The sequence below is a fragment of the Panulirus ornatus genome, chromosome 14, assembly GCF_036320965.1.
Source record: "Panulirus ornatus isolate Po-2019 chromosome 14, ASM3632096v1, whole genome shotgun sequence".
Taxonomy (NCBI): Eukaryota; Metazoa; Arthropoda; class Malacostraca; order Decapoda; family Palinuridae; genus Panulirus; species Panulirus ornatus.
The window spans coordinates 14,238,448-14,255,453 of record NC_092237.1 but is presented as its reverse complement, the minus strand read 5'-3'; the positions used below and the strand labels follow the sequence as shown (position 1 = coordinate 14,255,453).

General features: G+C 42.4%; 1 long non-coding RNA gene across 1 annotated transcript in view; it reads left to right on the top strand.

The window, feature by feature from the left end:
- LOC139753071 (uncharacterized) overlaps positions 1 to 17,006 on the top strand; it is a 197,101-nt gene that overhangs the window by 80,466 nt on the left and 99,629 nt on the right. Inside the window, exon 2 of the long non-coding RNA XR_011713643.1 lies at positions 10,014 to 10,055. This is a non-coding gene — a long non-coding RNA (uncharacterized lncRNA). The remainder of the gene's footprint in view (positions 1 to 10,013; positions 10,056 to 17,006) is intronic.

The window sequence follows — 17,006 nt, the reverse complement described above, 5'->3', positions numbered from 1 at the left end:
ACGACGCTAACGAAGGAGAGGAGAGGGGACGACCAGAGTGTGTGTGTGTAGCAGCCGGAGGAGGTTAGTGTGTGGCGGGCGGTGGTGCCCTTGACTGGATTGGGCTGACTGCTCCAGGTGTTCCCACCTCCGCCTTCCCCTCCTCCTCCTCCTCCTCCTCCTCCTCCTCCTCCCTCGGGATGCAGGCGACGGTTTAATTAATTATGTAAACCTATGGTTAATTGGCCATCGTGGCTGCCAGTCGAGGCGTGAACCGCCTGGCTGTATCTGTTGCTCAACTTTGTTTTTTCTCTCTCACTCCAGTCCCCCTCATGTTCCGTCGACTGGGATCTCTATATATAGGGCTCTGTCTGTGTATATATATAGGGCTCTCTCTTTATAGGGTTATGTCTATATATAAGACTCTATACATAGGGCTCTGTCTATATATATATAAGGATGTATTTACATCTTACTTTTTCCTTAATTAGTGTTTAACCCTTACACTGGCACACACATATTCATCTTACAGGCGTAGCTACACTCGGCAAGGGGATGAAGTACGAGATACAGCCATGGATGGGAAACATGGCCACTGATGCATTACAGATGTCTCATTTGGAGACAAGTGACAAGATGCTGGTGTTTACACAAAGAACGGTAAAGGGGGCTGTCGTTTCAGCTATGGGATAATGAATCTCTCTCTCTCTCTCTCTCTCTCTCTCTCTCTCTCTCTCTCTCTCTCTCTCTCTCTCTCTCTCTCTCTCTCTCTCTCTCTCTCTCTCTCTCTCGTCACTGCCTCATCGAAGCATCTAACGAGTAATCAGGCTCGTCTTAACATCCCCCATTATGCACCATACACACCTCTCCTTTTTATTTCTACTCCTTATCTTTACCCTCCTCTCCTTACCTTCCTTCATATTTTTCCTCTCTCTTGCTATAAATAAATCTTTCTCCTCCCCCTTAACAGCTGCGGTGACCTGTCCTTTTTTTTTCTCTTTCTTTCAAGAGCGTGTTGTTCACTTAATCTCTTTTATCATCATTCTTCCTTTCAGTCGCGAATGAGACAGTAGTAGAAGAGACGAGAACAGCAGCAGCCGTGACACTGAGGGTGTGAATTGGTTTTGGACGTCACCTTATCACATTCTTGCTCTTGCTGTGTAAACTGGGTGTGGCGGCTGCAGATATGTGTTAGCTTTCAGAACTGTGACACAAACATCAGTATATTCTAGTGCTATTAACATGTTAATGTTACTTTAATGTTGTTTATTAACATGTTGATGTTAATGTTACTTTAATGTTGTTTATTAATATGTTGATGTTAATGTTACTTTAATGTTGTTTTAAAGAATCGAGTTTATAATCCTGTGTATTAGATATTTTCTATATCCATCTTCTCATCGTAAAATATATTAGAAGAAGTGTGTGTGCGTGCATGTGTGTGTATGTGTGTGTGTGTGTGTGTGTGTGTGTGTGTGTGTGTGTGTGTGTGTTTGTGTGTGTGTGTGTGTGTGTGTGTGTGTGTGTGTGTGTGTTGTGTGTGTGTGTGTTTCTATCAACACTTGTATAGATGCAAGTTTTATATGATACGCAAATGTGTATATGCATCTTTATGTACGTATGTATTTGTGCACGAACAGATGAGTTTATCCGGGCAATTGTATCAGTGATGATTCGAACCCGGCCAAGGAAGAAAGATATGATACTATCGCATTCTTCTCGTCATTCTTTCGTTTTCTTTAGCCGCTAGATTCCCTCGCGAGGCGGCAGCATATTCACTGCGACTTTTCAAGACGATTGGGCATCGATATCTTAAGGCCTTTCCCTCTCTACCCCACTCCTTCTTCTTCTCCTCTCCTCCTCCTCCTCCTCCTCCTCACCAACACTTGCCCCCTCCCCTGTAGCTGTCTCGTTCCTTGCGCGATGCTCCTACCCTAATGGGGAGTCGATGTAAACACCCAATAAAGTGTATGATGGGTGAGTGGAACGGTGGGAGCCCAGGGAAGACACATCTGGTCTGGCAGAATTACTCGCCCCGCTGCCCACACACGTTTGATCAAGTAACGATCTTCTGTTTGTCGCGTGCTGGACCCTGAACGAACATTTCTGCAGACGCTTGTTTACAACGCTTCGCCACCGCAGCGTCGGACGATTGGAGTGGGAGAGGTGTTAGTGTGTGTGTTTGTGTGCGTGTGTGTGTGTGTGTGTGTGTGTGTGTTTGTGTGCGTGTGTGTGTGTGTGTGTGTGTTTGTGTGCGTGTGTGTGTGTGTGTGTTGAGGGCCGGGCGGACTGGTGCGGGTACAATTCCAGTCACACTAAACGTTTTGATCATCAACGGCCGCTCGGGGTGAGGTTAGGCAACGTGGGGCTTCCCTCTCTCTCTCTCTCTCTCTCTCTCTCTCTCTCTCTCTCTCTCTCTCTCTCTCTCTCTCTCTCTCTCCAGCGACGGAAAGCCGTCCGTCCGGTCGTGGCTGGTCGCGGCGCGACCGGCCACGATGCTCTGAGGTTGCCGACGTTGAGACGTTGCGATGCCGTGCGTACCTCAGCGGCAGCAGCACACCGTCCGATCGTATCGGGGGAAGGAAGAATCCTGAAGTTTGCCGATATTTGTTCACCCCATCACACATATTACGTCTTTTTTTTTTTCTTGCTTAACCCCTGCAACTTCTTCTTGACCCCATTTTGCTTTCTTTTGTACATCTCCCATTCACACGCACTCCTTCCTTGTAGATAACGTCTATACACCTCTCTTTTGTCTTTCACAAGCAATTTCGTCATCCCACTGCTCGCTACCTTTTCTCATCAGAACTGTTGACACATTCACTCAGTTCCTTCCAATGCACTCGCTTCTCTTCCTTAGTCCTCTCAAAGGCTAGGTGCATAAGCACTAATAGTCATCCAACTGTCGAAATCTACTTTCATTTTTGTCCATATCAGTGTGGGACTTACTTCCTTCCTCTCTCTCACACATTCCTACAACTCTTTCAGCACAAGTGCTACTCCCCTTCCGTAATTCTCGTCTTCACGCTAACGCCAGTAAAGCTTTACCCATAAGACATCCCCAAACCATTCTTACCCTTGAACTTTGCTTCACTCAGAGCCACAACGTTCATCCAGTTTTGTTTCCTCAAACATACTACCAGTCTCTGCCATTTCCTCATCTTGGTTACATCCCCACACATTCAGGCACCGCACCCTGATCCATCGAGGAGGAACGGGGAATCAACGACGAGATAGCAAGGACAGTCCGAGAGAGAGAGAGAGAGAAAGAGAGAGAGAGAGAGAGAGAGAGAGAGAGAGAGAGAGAGAGAGAGAGAGAGAGAGAGAGAGAGAGAGTGTAAGCTGTAGTTGGGAGGGTTAAGATATTGTGTGGCTCTACACCTATGACGGGGGTGGAAATGGTGTGAGTCTAGTAACTGGTGTCGAACAGACCTCGTACCGCGAGGCACAGATGAGGTATAGAGAATTGCAGGCAGTGTGAAATGTAAGAGATCTCGCTGCCCTAAACTGTGGAAATGCTGGTGGCTGGCCCACACAGTCAGGTAACAGAAATACAGATCTCAGAAGCTTTTGAAGAGTATATATCTATCTATCAATCAATCAATCAATCTGTCTATCTATCTGTCTATCTATCTATCTATCTATCTGTATATGTATATTGGTATGGTGAGTAAACTCAGGGTAGAGCTTCTTAGTTTTAGAAGAATAAAACTCAGAAGCTTCCCCCTTTGTTTACATGCCACTCCAGTTTACACATATGTCTTAATGAATAATTCATATATATATATATATATATATATATATATATATATATATATATATATATATATATATATATATATGTGTGTGTGTGTGTGTGTGTGTGTGTGTGTGTGTGTGTGTGTGTGTGTTGACTTGTGGCAGGGCATAAATGCAAACACAAAACACAGACAAAAATTGCACCGTTACCGCAGCCCCAGGCAGACACATAAGACGTAAGGCACAGGAAGGGTAACAAGACAGCCTCGGATCACCGAAACTCAATCTTTTCCTTCGAGGTCCAGCAGCAACAGCAACAGAACAGAAGCAAAAGCAGAACAGCAGCAAGAGCATCAGTCATCTCTATCCGTACCAAACATTTGAACACACCTTTTTCTACTCCTACCATACCACGAACTCCCAGCGTTCTTGACCTTACCTCTGAGTGGTGTAAAAACAAAAACAAAAAGGACAGTTCTAATTTTGATCCAGGCATCTGTATCCTTGCCCTGCCCAGCCTCACCGTTCACCCTCCTGTGTTCCAATCCCTAAATTCTGTGTCCTAGTTATCTTGTCTACTTTCCGACACGCCAGATCCCAGCAGGACATCTGGCCCTGGGTGGCATTTCTCCTCTTGTTCCGGGGGAATAAAAAAACAATACACATCCCTCCCCAGAATTAGCTTCCAAATCCTTCGCAAAGTTTGAGGAATTTCTTTGTCGTCTGTTGCTACTTTCCCTCAGCTGAATGAGGTCACCTTTCCGCCATAGTTTCCCATGTCGCTCAAGTAGGAGGATTCCTCTACAGTAACAGCGTACCAGTATATGCCAATTACTTCCATCTCGGTCTTTGCGAATATCTTGAAACTGTCATAAGAAAGCAACTTCTCCGACACCTTGAAAGATTTCACATACACACGCACACGCACACACACACACACACACACACACACACACACACACACACACACACACACACACACACACACAGACGAGACCGTGCATCCAAATTGCTGACTTTTGCTCTTAAAACACTTGCCTCTCTTGATCTTTCTTTTCATGGCCAGGTTTGTAAGCACTGATAATCATCAATCTCTCGCAGTCCATTTTCATTTTCACCCTCATCAGTCCGTACACTCTTTCACACACTCCTACAACTCCTACTTCAACAGTAGTGCTACCACTCCTTTAGCTCTTGCCCTCGCACCAATACCCGACTTTATCCTGAAGACATTTCCAAGTCATTGTTCCCCTCTACCCTATGCTTTATTTCACTCAGAGCCAGAGCATCCAGGTTCCACATTCCTCAAACAGTCTCTCTCTCTCTCTCTCTCTCTCTCTCTCTCTCTCTCTCTCTCTCTCTCTCTCTCTCTCTCTCTCTCTCTCTCTCCATCTGGTCTTAGTTGCATCCACACACATTCAGCCCACTCCTTAGAGCATCTCTAGAAGCGGTGTGCAGGTGCAAGAAAAGTGGCACCTTCGTATCCCGTTTTGACACAGCGGATGCTGGTATAACAGAGACACACGGATGGCACTTGTGTAACAGAGGAGAGAGGCGCACTTGAAGACGTTACCCTTCAAAAGCATCTTGTGTTAATAAGTGTGGTCGTTACACCCCAGTCTTGGTGGCGGGCGTCTCCCGTGGCGCCAGTGACGGTGCCTGATCATCTGCATACCATTCACTGCACTTGCAGGGAACGTCGATGCTAATCTCGTTCTCAGAGCAGTAAGTGAGGAAATCAAGGTATTACGTCCCAGGGAGGACGTTTGGCAGATGTTGCTCTTAAGAGCCGTGTCATGCTTGATTGGGGACGATTGTGTAGCGTGAGTATTTTGGTCTTTACTGGGGAAGGACTGTCTGAGAAATGACTGGTGGGCTGGACTGATTGAGGATTACTGAAGTGCTATAATGTTAGGAGAAGTATAGCGTGAAATGGATCAGTTGTGAGGGAGGGAAAGAGGTCCAGAGTGAATCTTGGATTGTTATAATGGGACGTGAGTCAAGGGACGTCATCGTGTATAGCTGATGTAGTGTTTAAGTTCGAAATGGAATCAGATCGCCAGAGGCAGTGTCTGATATGTATCCAAGGCTTCGTTAATAGGGACGACCTTCGTGAATTTATATGTTGGTAGTGGAAAACGAATCATTTTCTCTTGCATGTTCATTATGAAGTGGTATGTGATAATGAAGTCCGTATATGTTAGAGAGAAATCTAGTATCTTATATGTTGTACGACATTTCACGCAGAACGCGAGTTCAGAAACAAAAACTAGTCCTATGATATTGCAAGTATTATGATAGAATATATATATATATATATATAAGAGTAAATGTGAATAAGAGCAAGGTTATTAGGTACAGTAGGGGTGAGGGTCAAGTCAATTGGGAGGTGAGTTTGAATGGAGAAAAACTGGAGGAAGTGAAGTGTTTTAGATATCTGGGAGTGGATCTGTCAGCGGATGGAACCATGGAAGCGGAAGTGGATCATAGGGTGGGGGAGGGGGCGAAAATTTTGGGAGCCTTGAAAAATGTGTGGAAGTCGAGAACATTATCTCGGAAAGCAAAAATGGGTATGTTTGAAGGAATAGTGGTTCCAGCAATGTTGTATGGTTGCGAGGCGTGGGCTATGGATAGAGATGTGCGCAGGAGGATGGATGTGCTGGAAATGAGATGTTTGAGGAAAATGTGTGGTGTGAGGTGGTTTGATCGAGTAAGTAACGTAAGGGTAAGAGAGATGTGTGGAAATAAAAAGAGCGTGGTTGAGAGAGCAGAAGAGGGTGTTTTGAAATGGTTTGGGCACATGGAGAGAATGAGTGAGGAAAGATTGACCAAGAGGATATATGTGTCGGAGGTGGAGGGAACGAGGAGAAGAGGGAGACCAAATTGGAGGTGGAAAGATGGAGTGAAAAAGATTTTGTGTGATCGGGGCCTGAACATGCAGGAAGGTGAAAGGAGGGCAAGGAATAGAGTGAATTGGAGCGATGTGGTATACAGGGGTTGACGTGCTGTCAGTGGATTGAATCAAGGCATGTGAAGCGTCTGGGGTAAACCATGGAAAGCTGTGTAGGTATGTATATTTGCGTGTGTGGACGTGTGTATGTACATGTGTATGGGGGGGGGGCATTTCTTTCGTCTGTTTCCTTGCGCTACCTCGCAAACGCGGGAGACAGCGACAAAGTATAAAAAAAAAAAAAAAAAAAAAAAATATATATATATATATATATATATATATATATATATATATATATATATATATATATATATATATATTGGAAAGGATCACAATTTTTTGCGCGTGATCAACATGTTCCTATGAGTCCACGGGGAAAATGAAACACGTATATCAACTGACTTATATATCTCTCTTGTGTCTCCCCTGGTGATGTGATTATTACACGAAAGTGCACTTGGGAACTTATCGTGTTTCATCTTCCCCTTGGACTCATAGGAATATATATATATATATATATATATATATATATATATATATATATATATATATATATATATATATATATATATATATATATATATCTTATGTGGAAACATTCATGGGTCTCCCACACTTCACGCGAGTCTTGTACCGTAATCCTGAGGTCTGCAGTTCATGCCATGACCAGTAAACAACATGACGGTTGGCTGAATTTAGTGAACCTAGTGAGGTGTGGCCACTCTGCCACCCAGCACCTCTTCGTGGCAGTGCAGCACACACACACACACAGGCAGAACCCCTTTTGTTGTGGCTGAATGAGACTAAAGTTACCATTCGACAAAGGGACTGTGTTAAGAAGTGACCCGGAGAATCTTCTAACAAACACACAACTGCAGCAACACCAACGCCCTTGTGTGAAGGTCTTGCCGCCCCCCTCCCCCCCTAAGGTCACGCCCTTCCTACGTGATGTGGCCAGATTTATCTGCAGAAGGCGACACGGAAGTTTAATCGCGCGCAACTTTGCCCTCCTCTTGTGATATTTTCACCTTCATGAATTTTGCATCTGCAGTATGTCAGAAGTTCTCGAACTCTTCTTTTTTTTTTTTTCTATCCTTTTCCTTTTCGGGGTTCCACTTCATTTCTCGGACGAGCGAGCCGTTCAGGAGGGATGGGCTGGGAAGGTGTCCGTCCTCTCACTGCCTTCTAAGCCCCTGGGCTTCCTACTAGATATGTGATTTTTAGATATTTGATTTTGATGTAAACTTTATGCATTAAGATGAAGGCCATCTGTAAGGTTACTACATATCACTGTATAACATCCGGGTTACCCAGTATTTGTGAGTCGACTCTTACCAAAAGGACATCTAAGATAACAACGTGGTTATCAAAAATTTCCTTTAAGAAATTTGGGTTTTTTGAGGCATTAAGATGGGAGTTACCAGGTACTTACTGATAAGCAACCAGGTACTGTAGCAAGCCTTCGTCACTGGTGTTGTGTTGGGCACTTATGAGTTTATCTGTCAGAATATTAAAAACATGCTTTGCCTCCGCTTACTATATCTGTTTTATCATAGATGAACTCATGTCTCAAGGGATAAAGTAAACCTCAATGGCGAGTAGTTTAAGAAGGGAAAATGAAGAAGTAGACTCGACAGATAATCGTGTAAACCGCGACTATTCATTCTCAGGAACATCTAAGTCTTGATATGTTCACTGTGAATCATTCACTCTCCTCGCCGTGACTCCGTGGAAGGGGGACCTTACAGACTTAACTTGAGGAATGCATCAGCTTTGGATGTCGTCCTCAGCATATCAGGATGAGGAGAAACGATGCCACTCAGATGCAAAACTGGAAAATGCATTTTCGGATGGATGTTTCTCCTGCCTTTCGTGTTTTTGCCTTTTGCAACGGTGAAAGGAAGAGGAGAAAGTCTGCTTGTGTGTGTGTGTGTGTGTGTGTGTGTGTGTGTTTGATGGCCTGAAGAAAGGGAAAAGTTTTCTCGACGTGGAAAGGAAGCTTGAATATTGAGTAGATTAGCCAGAGATAAATCCATAAAACTGGAACATTAAAGAAGGAAATGGTTCGATTTTTTTGCTGATATTACAACAAATTTGGATGGTTTAAGATGGATTAGTTTACATTAGCTGAATCTAGACTAGGTTTGGTGGGGACAGCTCTTCTGTATCGACAAGGATTCTTACCCACTCCGGCTTGGAGAAGTGATCACATTCCCGAGTTGTCTTTTCTTCCACCTCTCTCTGATCCACTGTGGAAATAAAGGCATTCCGTCGAATCAATGCATTCAACTATTATTATTATTATCACCCTTTAACCTCCGTCTATAAAGTCGTTGCTCTGTCCCTCTTCTGAAGGCATCAGTTGGGGGCCTCTGTTATGATGAGTCGTCACCCATGAAGTCCTGGTCTCACGGCACGCAAGTGGCTGGCTAGATGGCTGGCTGGCTGCTCCTTCCCGTAGTTTCTCTGTGGGGGACACTTAGACGAGGCCGGTCCGTTATGATACATCCTTCTTTCCTCAAGACAGTTAAGACGTGGAATCTGTCTTCCTAAGTCTCGAGATTCTGGTAACAGAAGAACGGGAAATGACACTTATCGCTTAGCTTCATGTCGACCGACGTTCCATTACCAAGCTTTTAAAGTATCGAAGATTCGCGTATGACTTACAGTGACAGGAGTGTCGTCTGAATTCATAATGGACCAACAAAGTTGATCGGGCTTTGTTAATGCATTCAACTTTTTTTTTTCCTATTATTTTAAATCCCCGTTGTGTCACAGGATGTAATTAACGGTACTCTTGTGTATTCCTGTTTAACGGTAAACAAGTGTCATTACAAAGTGGAGATCTTGTCAGACTGTAAGAGCGTATAGTTTATATAACATTTGCCGAACGTTTACAAGAAAAATGATCAATTTACAGTAATTTCATGTCTGATTATTATTATTATTATTATTATTACTATTATTACTATTATTATTATTATTATTATTATTATTATTATCGTTATTATTATTATTATCGTTATTATTATTATTATTATCATTAATATTAATATTATTATTATTATTATTTATTATTATTATTATTATTATTATTATTATTATTATTATTATCATTATCATTGTTATTGTTATTATCATTATTATTAGTAGTAGTATATTATTATCATTATTGTTATTAGTAGTATATTATTATCATCATTATTATTATTATTGTCATTAGTAGTAGTAGTATCAGTAGTAGTAGTATCAATACCATCATTTCATAATTTTCATTGTTTTTGGCCATTCACTTTTATCATATCTTTTATTTACTTGTTTTCATTATTTTTTCCCCCTTTTTCAGGATGCAGGTGTTGCCACATGGTGCTAAGTCCCATCCACCAAGGTAAGTACACCTCTCTTGGATGTAATAGTCTTATTTACGTTTGGCATGATAGAGATGCCACTCACTTTTCATTGGTGCCATATATCACTTGTTTGATCAAGTGCATTGAGTAGTTCGCTGACTGCAGTATTAAGTGGAAATGCGCATCGTTGCAATGCGCATCGTTGCAGTGGGGGAAAGTCATCAGAGAAACTGTGATGAATTCAAATGTTTTAAGAGTTAACCACAAAAACTTTGGGACGACGTGTACCTACTTCTCATTTTCCTGGCACGTTGCCGTAGATATGTACACACACCCCCTGGATCTGTACACTGCCTTTAATAGACAGGCCAGTCAGGTCCAGTCTGGAGCGTCACACGACCGTCAGTAGACAAACAGACAGACAGACGGAGGCTCAGTACATTCCCAACGGGTGTGTGTGTGTGTGTGTGTGTGTGTGTGTGTGTGTGTGGCAAAAAAAGGAAGAATAAAAAAATCGCTAAATTAATTGTTCCCTGGAGAATTTTTTTCTGGCAGAGTCATCTCCCTCAGGATGTTTTCCAGGGATGACCCGACGTGTCTTGCCAAGTTTGGCTGAAATTAACCAAGAAACTGCAGGAGGACCTGATGAAGAAGAGGAGACAATGCCAGGATTGTTAGCAGAGCCAGGCAGACGCTACTGTGTCCACTGTGCCGACGAAAATTTTTTATACGATTTATACAAGTAAAGGAAAAAAAAAAAGAAAATATCCATCTCATCAAAGTTATGGTTATGATGATATTAATGATAATGATAATAGTAGTAAGAGTGATAAGATTGACATTTTTGACGGTCCAGCTAATCTAGTAAAATAATCTAATGATATATATATATATATATATATATATATATATATATATATATATATATATATATATATATATATATATATATCTCGCAAACGCGGGAGACAGCGACAAAGTATAATAAATAAATAAATAAATATATATATATATATATATATATATATATATATATATATATATATATTTATATTTATATAAACAGCATATTCTGATATCTTTGACATAAAGTGTATATCCACTCATTATGAGAAGTGAACATTACTCAGAGAAAATATAGACGAAATGTCCTTTTCCATAAGGTTTAAAAAAAATATTCTGATGCAATTTGCCAGCGTGCGATCCACTGCAAAAACTTGCCAGATTAACATACTTCCAAATCCATTTCACAAACAGTTGGCTCTGTTTTTTTTTGCCCCACTTATACAAATAGTTTGAATAAATATATGATAATTCCATCATAAAACCAGTTATACAACACATTTTATCGGAAGGACTCAGGGACAAAAAAATTATTATTATGAAACTGTTATTATTTTCGCGCGAAGAATTATTATGTACATTTGATAATTTCCCTCGCGAATTTATATTCATTTCCTGACGGAGTGGATGAAGGTGTAACTGTGTAGTACATGCCGGTGGTACTCACGCCCATGAGGCAAGTACTCCGTAAAGGTTCAGTCAGGTGCTGTGTTAGAAGAGAGCTAGGCGCTCGTTGCTAGGCTCACTCCGTCGTGTGCTGTGTTCGAGAGAAAGAGAGATAGATAGATAGGTAGATAGAGATAGATAGATAGATAGATAGATAGATAGATAGATAGAGAGAGAGAGAGAGAGAGAGAGAGAGAGAGAGAGAGAGAGAGAGAGAGAGAGTGGTACTATACGTGACTCAGCCAGTCCACCAGGTGCTATGTTATAGAGTGAGGTTCTGTGCTAAAGTCAGATAGATAGATAGATAGATAGATAGAGAGAGAGAGAGAGAGAGAGAGAGAGAGAGAGAGAGAGAGAGAGAGAGAGAGAGAGAGAGAGAGAGAGACTGGTACTATGCGTGACTCAGCCAGTCCGCCAGGTGCTATGTTATAGAGCGGGAGATGCTGTGCTAAAGTCAGTCACGTTTTGTCGTAAAAGTAAGTCAAGAGCTATGCTGTAGTCAGTCAGTCTAGTGCGGCTGTGTTGAGGGTAAGTTAGGTGCTGTGCTAGAGTCACTCAGGTGCTGTGTTATAAACCATAAGGTGACGTCCTGCAGTCAAAAATATCATTTTGTCATGCAAAGTAATTAATTTGGAGGGATTAAGAAAGTCCCAGTTACTGTGGAGGGATTAAGACGGTCCCAGTTACTGTGGAGAGATTAAGACAGTCCCAGTTACTGTGGAGGGATTAAGAAAGTCCCAGTTACTGTGGAGGGATTAAGACAGTCCCAGTTACTGTGGAGAGATTAAGACAGTCCCAGTTACTGTGGAGGGATTAAGAAAGTCCCAGTTACTGTGGAGAGATTAAGACAGTCCCAGTTACTGTGGAGGGATTAAGAAAGTCCCAGTTACTGTGGAGGGATTAAGACTGTCCCAACGTCTATAGCCCTTCCCCATTCTCAACGCTTACAAAGGAATATATAGGAACGCAAGGGAGACGTAGAGAGCAACAGACCGCTGGATCACTTCCCGAGGACAATGTGTGATGGTAACTGTGATCAAAAACGCGGGGTGGTTGGTTATTCGGTATGACGGGAGGACGTAAGCAGATTACAAAACCACACACACACACACACACACACACCACCAACCCTCCTATTTACACCGATGGAGTAAAAGGTCTCTCTCTCTCTCCCTCAACTTCATCTCCGAACCCTGGTGAGTTTGCTTTACCACCAAGACACACCAGCGACGGACGGGGAGGAATTTCCATTCATCGTGGAAATTATCCCCCCCCCCCCCCAGGGGGAATCTGGAGATTCAGGGAGCACGGACGGGCGCCAGTCAAATTAGCCATCAGGGGTGACTGGTCCAGTTCTTCTCCGCCTGGCTTATTGGATGGAGGAACATCCATTCTGCCGCACTTATATCTGTCAGGGTTTCAATGTCAGTCACCGTGACCTGGTCCAGTGTCACGGGGCAATTTAGAATTTCCATTTCCCTCCCCTTTTTTTATGTGGAATTTGCATATGTGGTCATGTATGAGTCAGGGCTATACTGCATTCATGTATGAGTCAGGGCTATACTGTATTCATACACGAGTCAGGGCTATACTATATTCATGTATGAGTCAGGGCTATACTATATTCATGTGTGAGTCAGGGCTATACTATATTCATGTATGAGTCAGGGGTATACTGTATTCATATATGAGTCAGGGCTATACTGTATTCATATATGAGTCAGGGCTATACTGTATTCATATATGAGTCAGGGCTATACTGCATTTATATATGAGTCAGGGCTATACTGTATTCATACACGAGTCAGGGCTATACTATATTCATGTATGAGTCAGGGCTGCTGACTTCATAAGGGAGTAAGGGCTGTTGTAGTCATATAAGAGTAAGGGCAGCTGTATTCATGCAGGGTTTAGGGATACTACATCTATGTAGGAGTCTGGACCAATAAATTCATATGGTAATCAGGGACTCTAGATTTATATACGAATCTTGGACACTAAATCTATATACGAATCATGGACACTAAATTTATATACGAGCCAGGAACACTAAATTTATATATGAGCCAGGTACGCTATATCTTTATACGAGCCAGGAACACTGTATATGAACCAGGGACGCTAGATTTATATATGAATCAGGGACGCTGAATTTGTATATTAGCCAGGGACGCTAAATCAATATATGAGCCAGGGACACTGTATTTATATATGAGCCAGGGACACTGTATTCATATATGCGCCTTGGACACTGTATTTATATACGAGCCAGGAACACTAAATTTATATGCGAGCCAGGGACATTGTTTTTATGTACGAGCCAGAGACACTAAATTTATATACGAACCAAGGACACTATATTCATATACGAACCAGGGACACGATATTCGTATGAGAGATGTGGGGACTAAATTCATATAGGAATGAGGGCTACTAAATCCATATAGGGATTAGGGCTGCTATATTTTACAAATGAAGAAAGGGCTGCTAAATTGATGTACGAGTCGGGGCTACTGAACTCACACGGGAATAAGGGCAACTAGAATGATAAACATTCGTAAAAACAGTTTTCTTTTGATAGTGGTAATGCTATTTTGGTGGCTAGTTAGCTAATGACGTAACTATAAGTTTGACGAATCCTCACGAAATCGAAGGCATAACCAGGCCGTGGCTGGGAAAAAATGACATTATCAACCACACTGAAATGATAGATAGGTCGAGCTGCAATTACCAACTTGCCGTCAAACATTTTTTTCTTTCATCATCTTTTCTTTCTGAGCTGGTGTCTCTTAATTATTTGAATTGGCTCTAAATCAGTTCGCTCTCTTTCCGATTAATTGAAAGTCTCACACAAGCTAGATATAAGCAAATTACATTTAGCACCAGCCTCCACGAATACCTCCCCTTGAAGAGGCTCTTTTATGGCGCCAGTGTAATTAAACCTTTTGCTCTGTGATGCAACGACGGCAAACTCCAACCTCGGGGCTGTGAACCCCGGCTACCTGCCTGTCTGTGCCCCGGGTAATTGAGTAAAGGCACAATGATCGCATGTATTTTCTCTGTGTCAGTCTTTCTCCATATGTTTGGGTCTTGAACACCCGTCGGTCCGCAGTCAACCCAGCCGTTCATCCACCCTCAGGAGGTTGGTCGATAAGATGGGTGCGTGGCTCAAGGCTTGGGTGTATACATAGCGTTCATGGGAATAGCCTTTATCAGGGCCTCAGCTGCCCGTGCCGTCTCAGCTAACATCAAAAAGGAGGAAAGAAAAAACGTAAGAAAAAAAACTGACTACTCAGGTGGCCTCCACCTTCGAATCCTCCTTCTTCTGGATCTCGATCTGTATTCCACACCTTCTCCTCTTCCCCTTCCCAAAGGTCTCCCAGGATGCAACATCTATTGGTTCTCGTTTTTGGTAAGTACGTTAATGCCAGCTGGAATCACAGCATTCTAAACCATAATCCGTTTTTGTGGCCGGAACTGTAGAACTCCCGTGTCGTCTCGAGTGTGGTGAGGGGGTTTTTGGGGGGTGTGGGTTCTGCCTGATTGCTCGTAACTGCTTGGATGACCGTCTGTAAGGCAGCAATTCTTCGAGTTCTAGATTTCGTCTCGAAAACCAAGACCGACCTATCTGAGGCTCACGCTTTTTATTTCTTTTTCTTTTTCCTTTTTTTTTTTTTTAGTCTTTGAAGCGTCTGAATCTCTGTGTGTTTTCGCCGCCTCGGCCTAACTCATGGCCTGGAATATTGAAGAGCGACAGGAGGAGCGAGCATCTCGGGAGCTCCCTGAGTGAAGGAGGCAATAAACGCGTCACTCGGTGCTTCAGGAGTGACAGTGTTTGTTTAGTGTGTCTACCCACGGTGGACCTCCGTGTCATTGTTTGAGAGGACTGATTTGTTTGTCCAATTGGGGGAGAAGGGGAAACGATGATGAAATCTGTTTTCCCCTGTGGTGCTTTTTGTGTTTTGTTATTGCTAAGAAGAAGCTTGTGGTGTCGTGTTCACCCACAGGAGAATTGACGTGGTATTCCTCTTACGTACGTATTGTGAGGGATAGAAGATCTGCTTTCTTAGGTTAGTCTGATTTTTTGCATTGTTTCGCGAGATAGACACAGAAGGAAGTTTACAGAAGATGTAACGTGTTATGTGATATTACTGTACAACGGAAACGCCTGGAGGAAAGTGTACAATTAATGACTTATTGGTAAATCAATGATTTTCTTTTCTTGTATAAATTTTTCAGTATGTTTGATGGCACTTTTTTGTCATATCTGTACTGAAAACTTTTATAGTTCAAGTTCGTCTGGAAAGAATGACAAACAATTTCAGTTTAAGATATGCAAAATCTCAACCCCGATATTTTTTTTTCTTCATAGAATTCTAGTAAGTGTGGGAAGTGCAGAGTAATTCTGGGTATATTAAATTGATCACTACATAATCCTGCTGTAGTGCACAGCACACCAACAATTCTTGAATAATAGCGAAGTGTGTAAGTTGGACTTTAATGAAAGGAATGTAATGAATTGTGAAATGAATATGCGCGTATATATATATATATATATATATATATATATATATATATATATATATATATATATATATATATATATATATATATATATATTCTTTGCCCTCCTTTCACCCTCCTGCATGTTCAGGCCCCGATCACACAAAATCTTTTTCACTCCATCTTTCCACCTCCAATTTGGTCTCCCTCTTCTCCTCGTTCCCTCCACCTCCGACACATATATCCTCTTGGTCAATCTTTCTTCACTCATTCTTTCCATGTGACCAAACCATTTCAAAACACCCTCTTCTGCTCTCTCAACCACGCTCTTTTTATTTCCACACATCTCTCTTACCCTTACGTTACTTACTCGATCAAACCACCTCACACCACACATTGTCCTCAAACATCTCATTTCCAGCACATCCATCCTCCTGCGCACAACTCTATCCATAGTCCACGCCTCGCAACCATACAACATTGTTGGAACCACTATTCCTTCAAACATACCCATTTTTGCTTTCCGAGATAATGTTCTCGACTTCCACACATTCTTCAAGGCCCCCAGAATTTTCGCCCCCTCCCCCACCCTATGATCCACTTCCGCTTCCATGGTTCCATCCGCTGCCAGATCCACTCCCAGATATCTAAAACACTTCACTTCCTCCAGTTTTTCTCCATTCAAACTCACCTCCCAGTTGACTTGACCCTCAACCCTATTGTACCTAATAACCTTGCTCTTATTCACATTTACTCTTAACTTTCTTCTTTCACACACTTTACCAAACTCAGTCACCAGCTTCTGCAGTTTCTCACATGAATCAGCCACCAGCGCTGTATCATCAGCGAACAACCACTGACTCACTTCCCAAGCTCTCTCATCCCCAACAGACTTCATCCTTGCCCCTCTTTCCAAAACTCTTGCATTCACCTCCCTAACAACGCCATCCATAAACAAATTAAACAACCATGGAGAC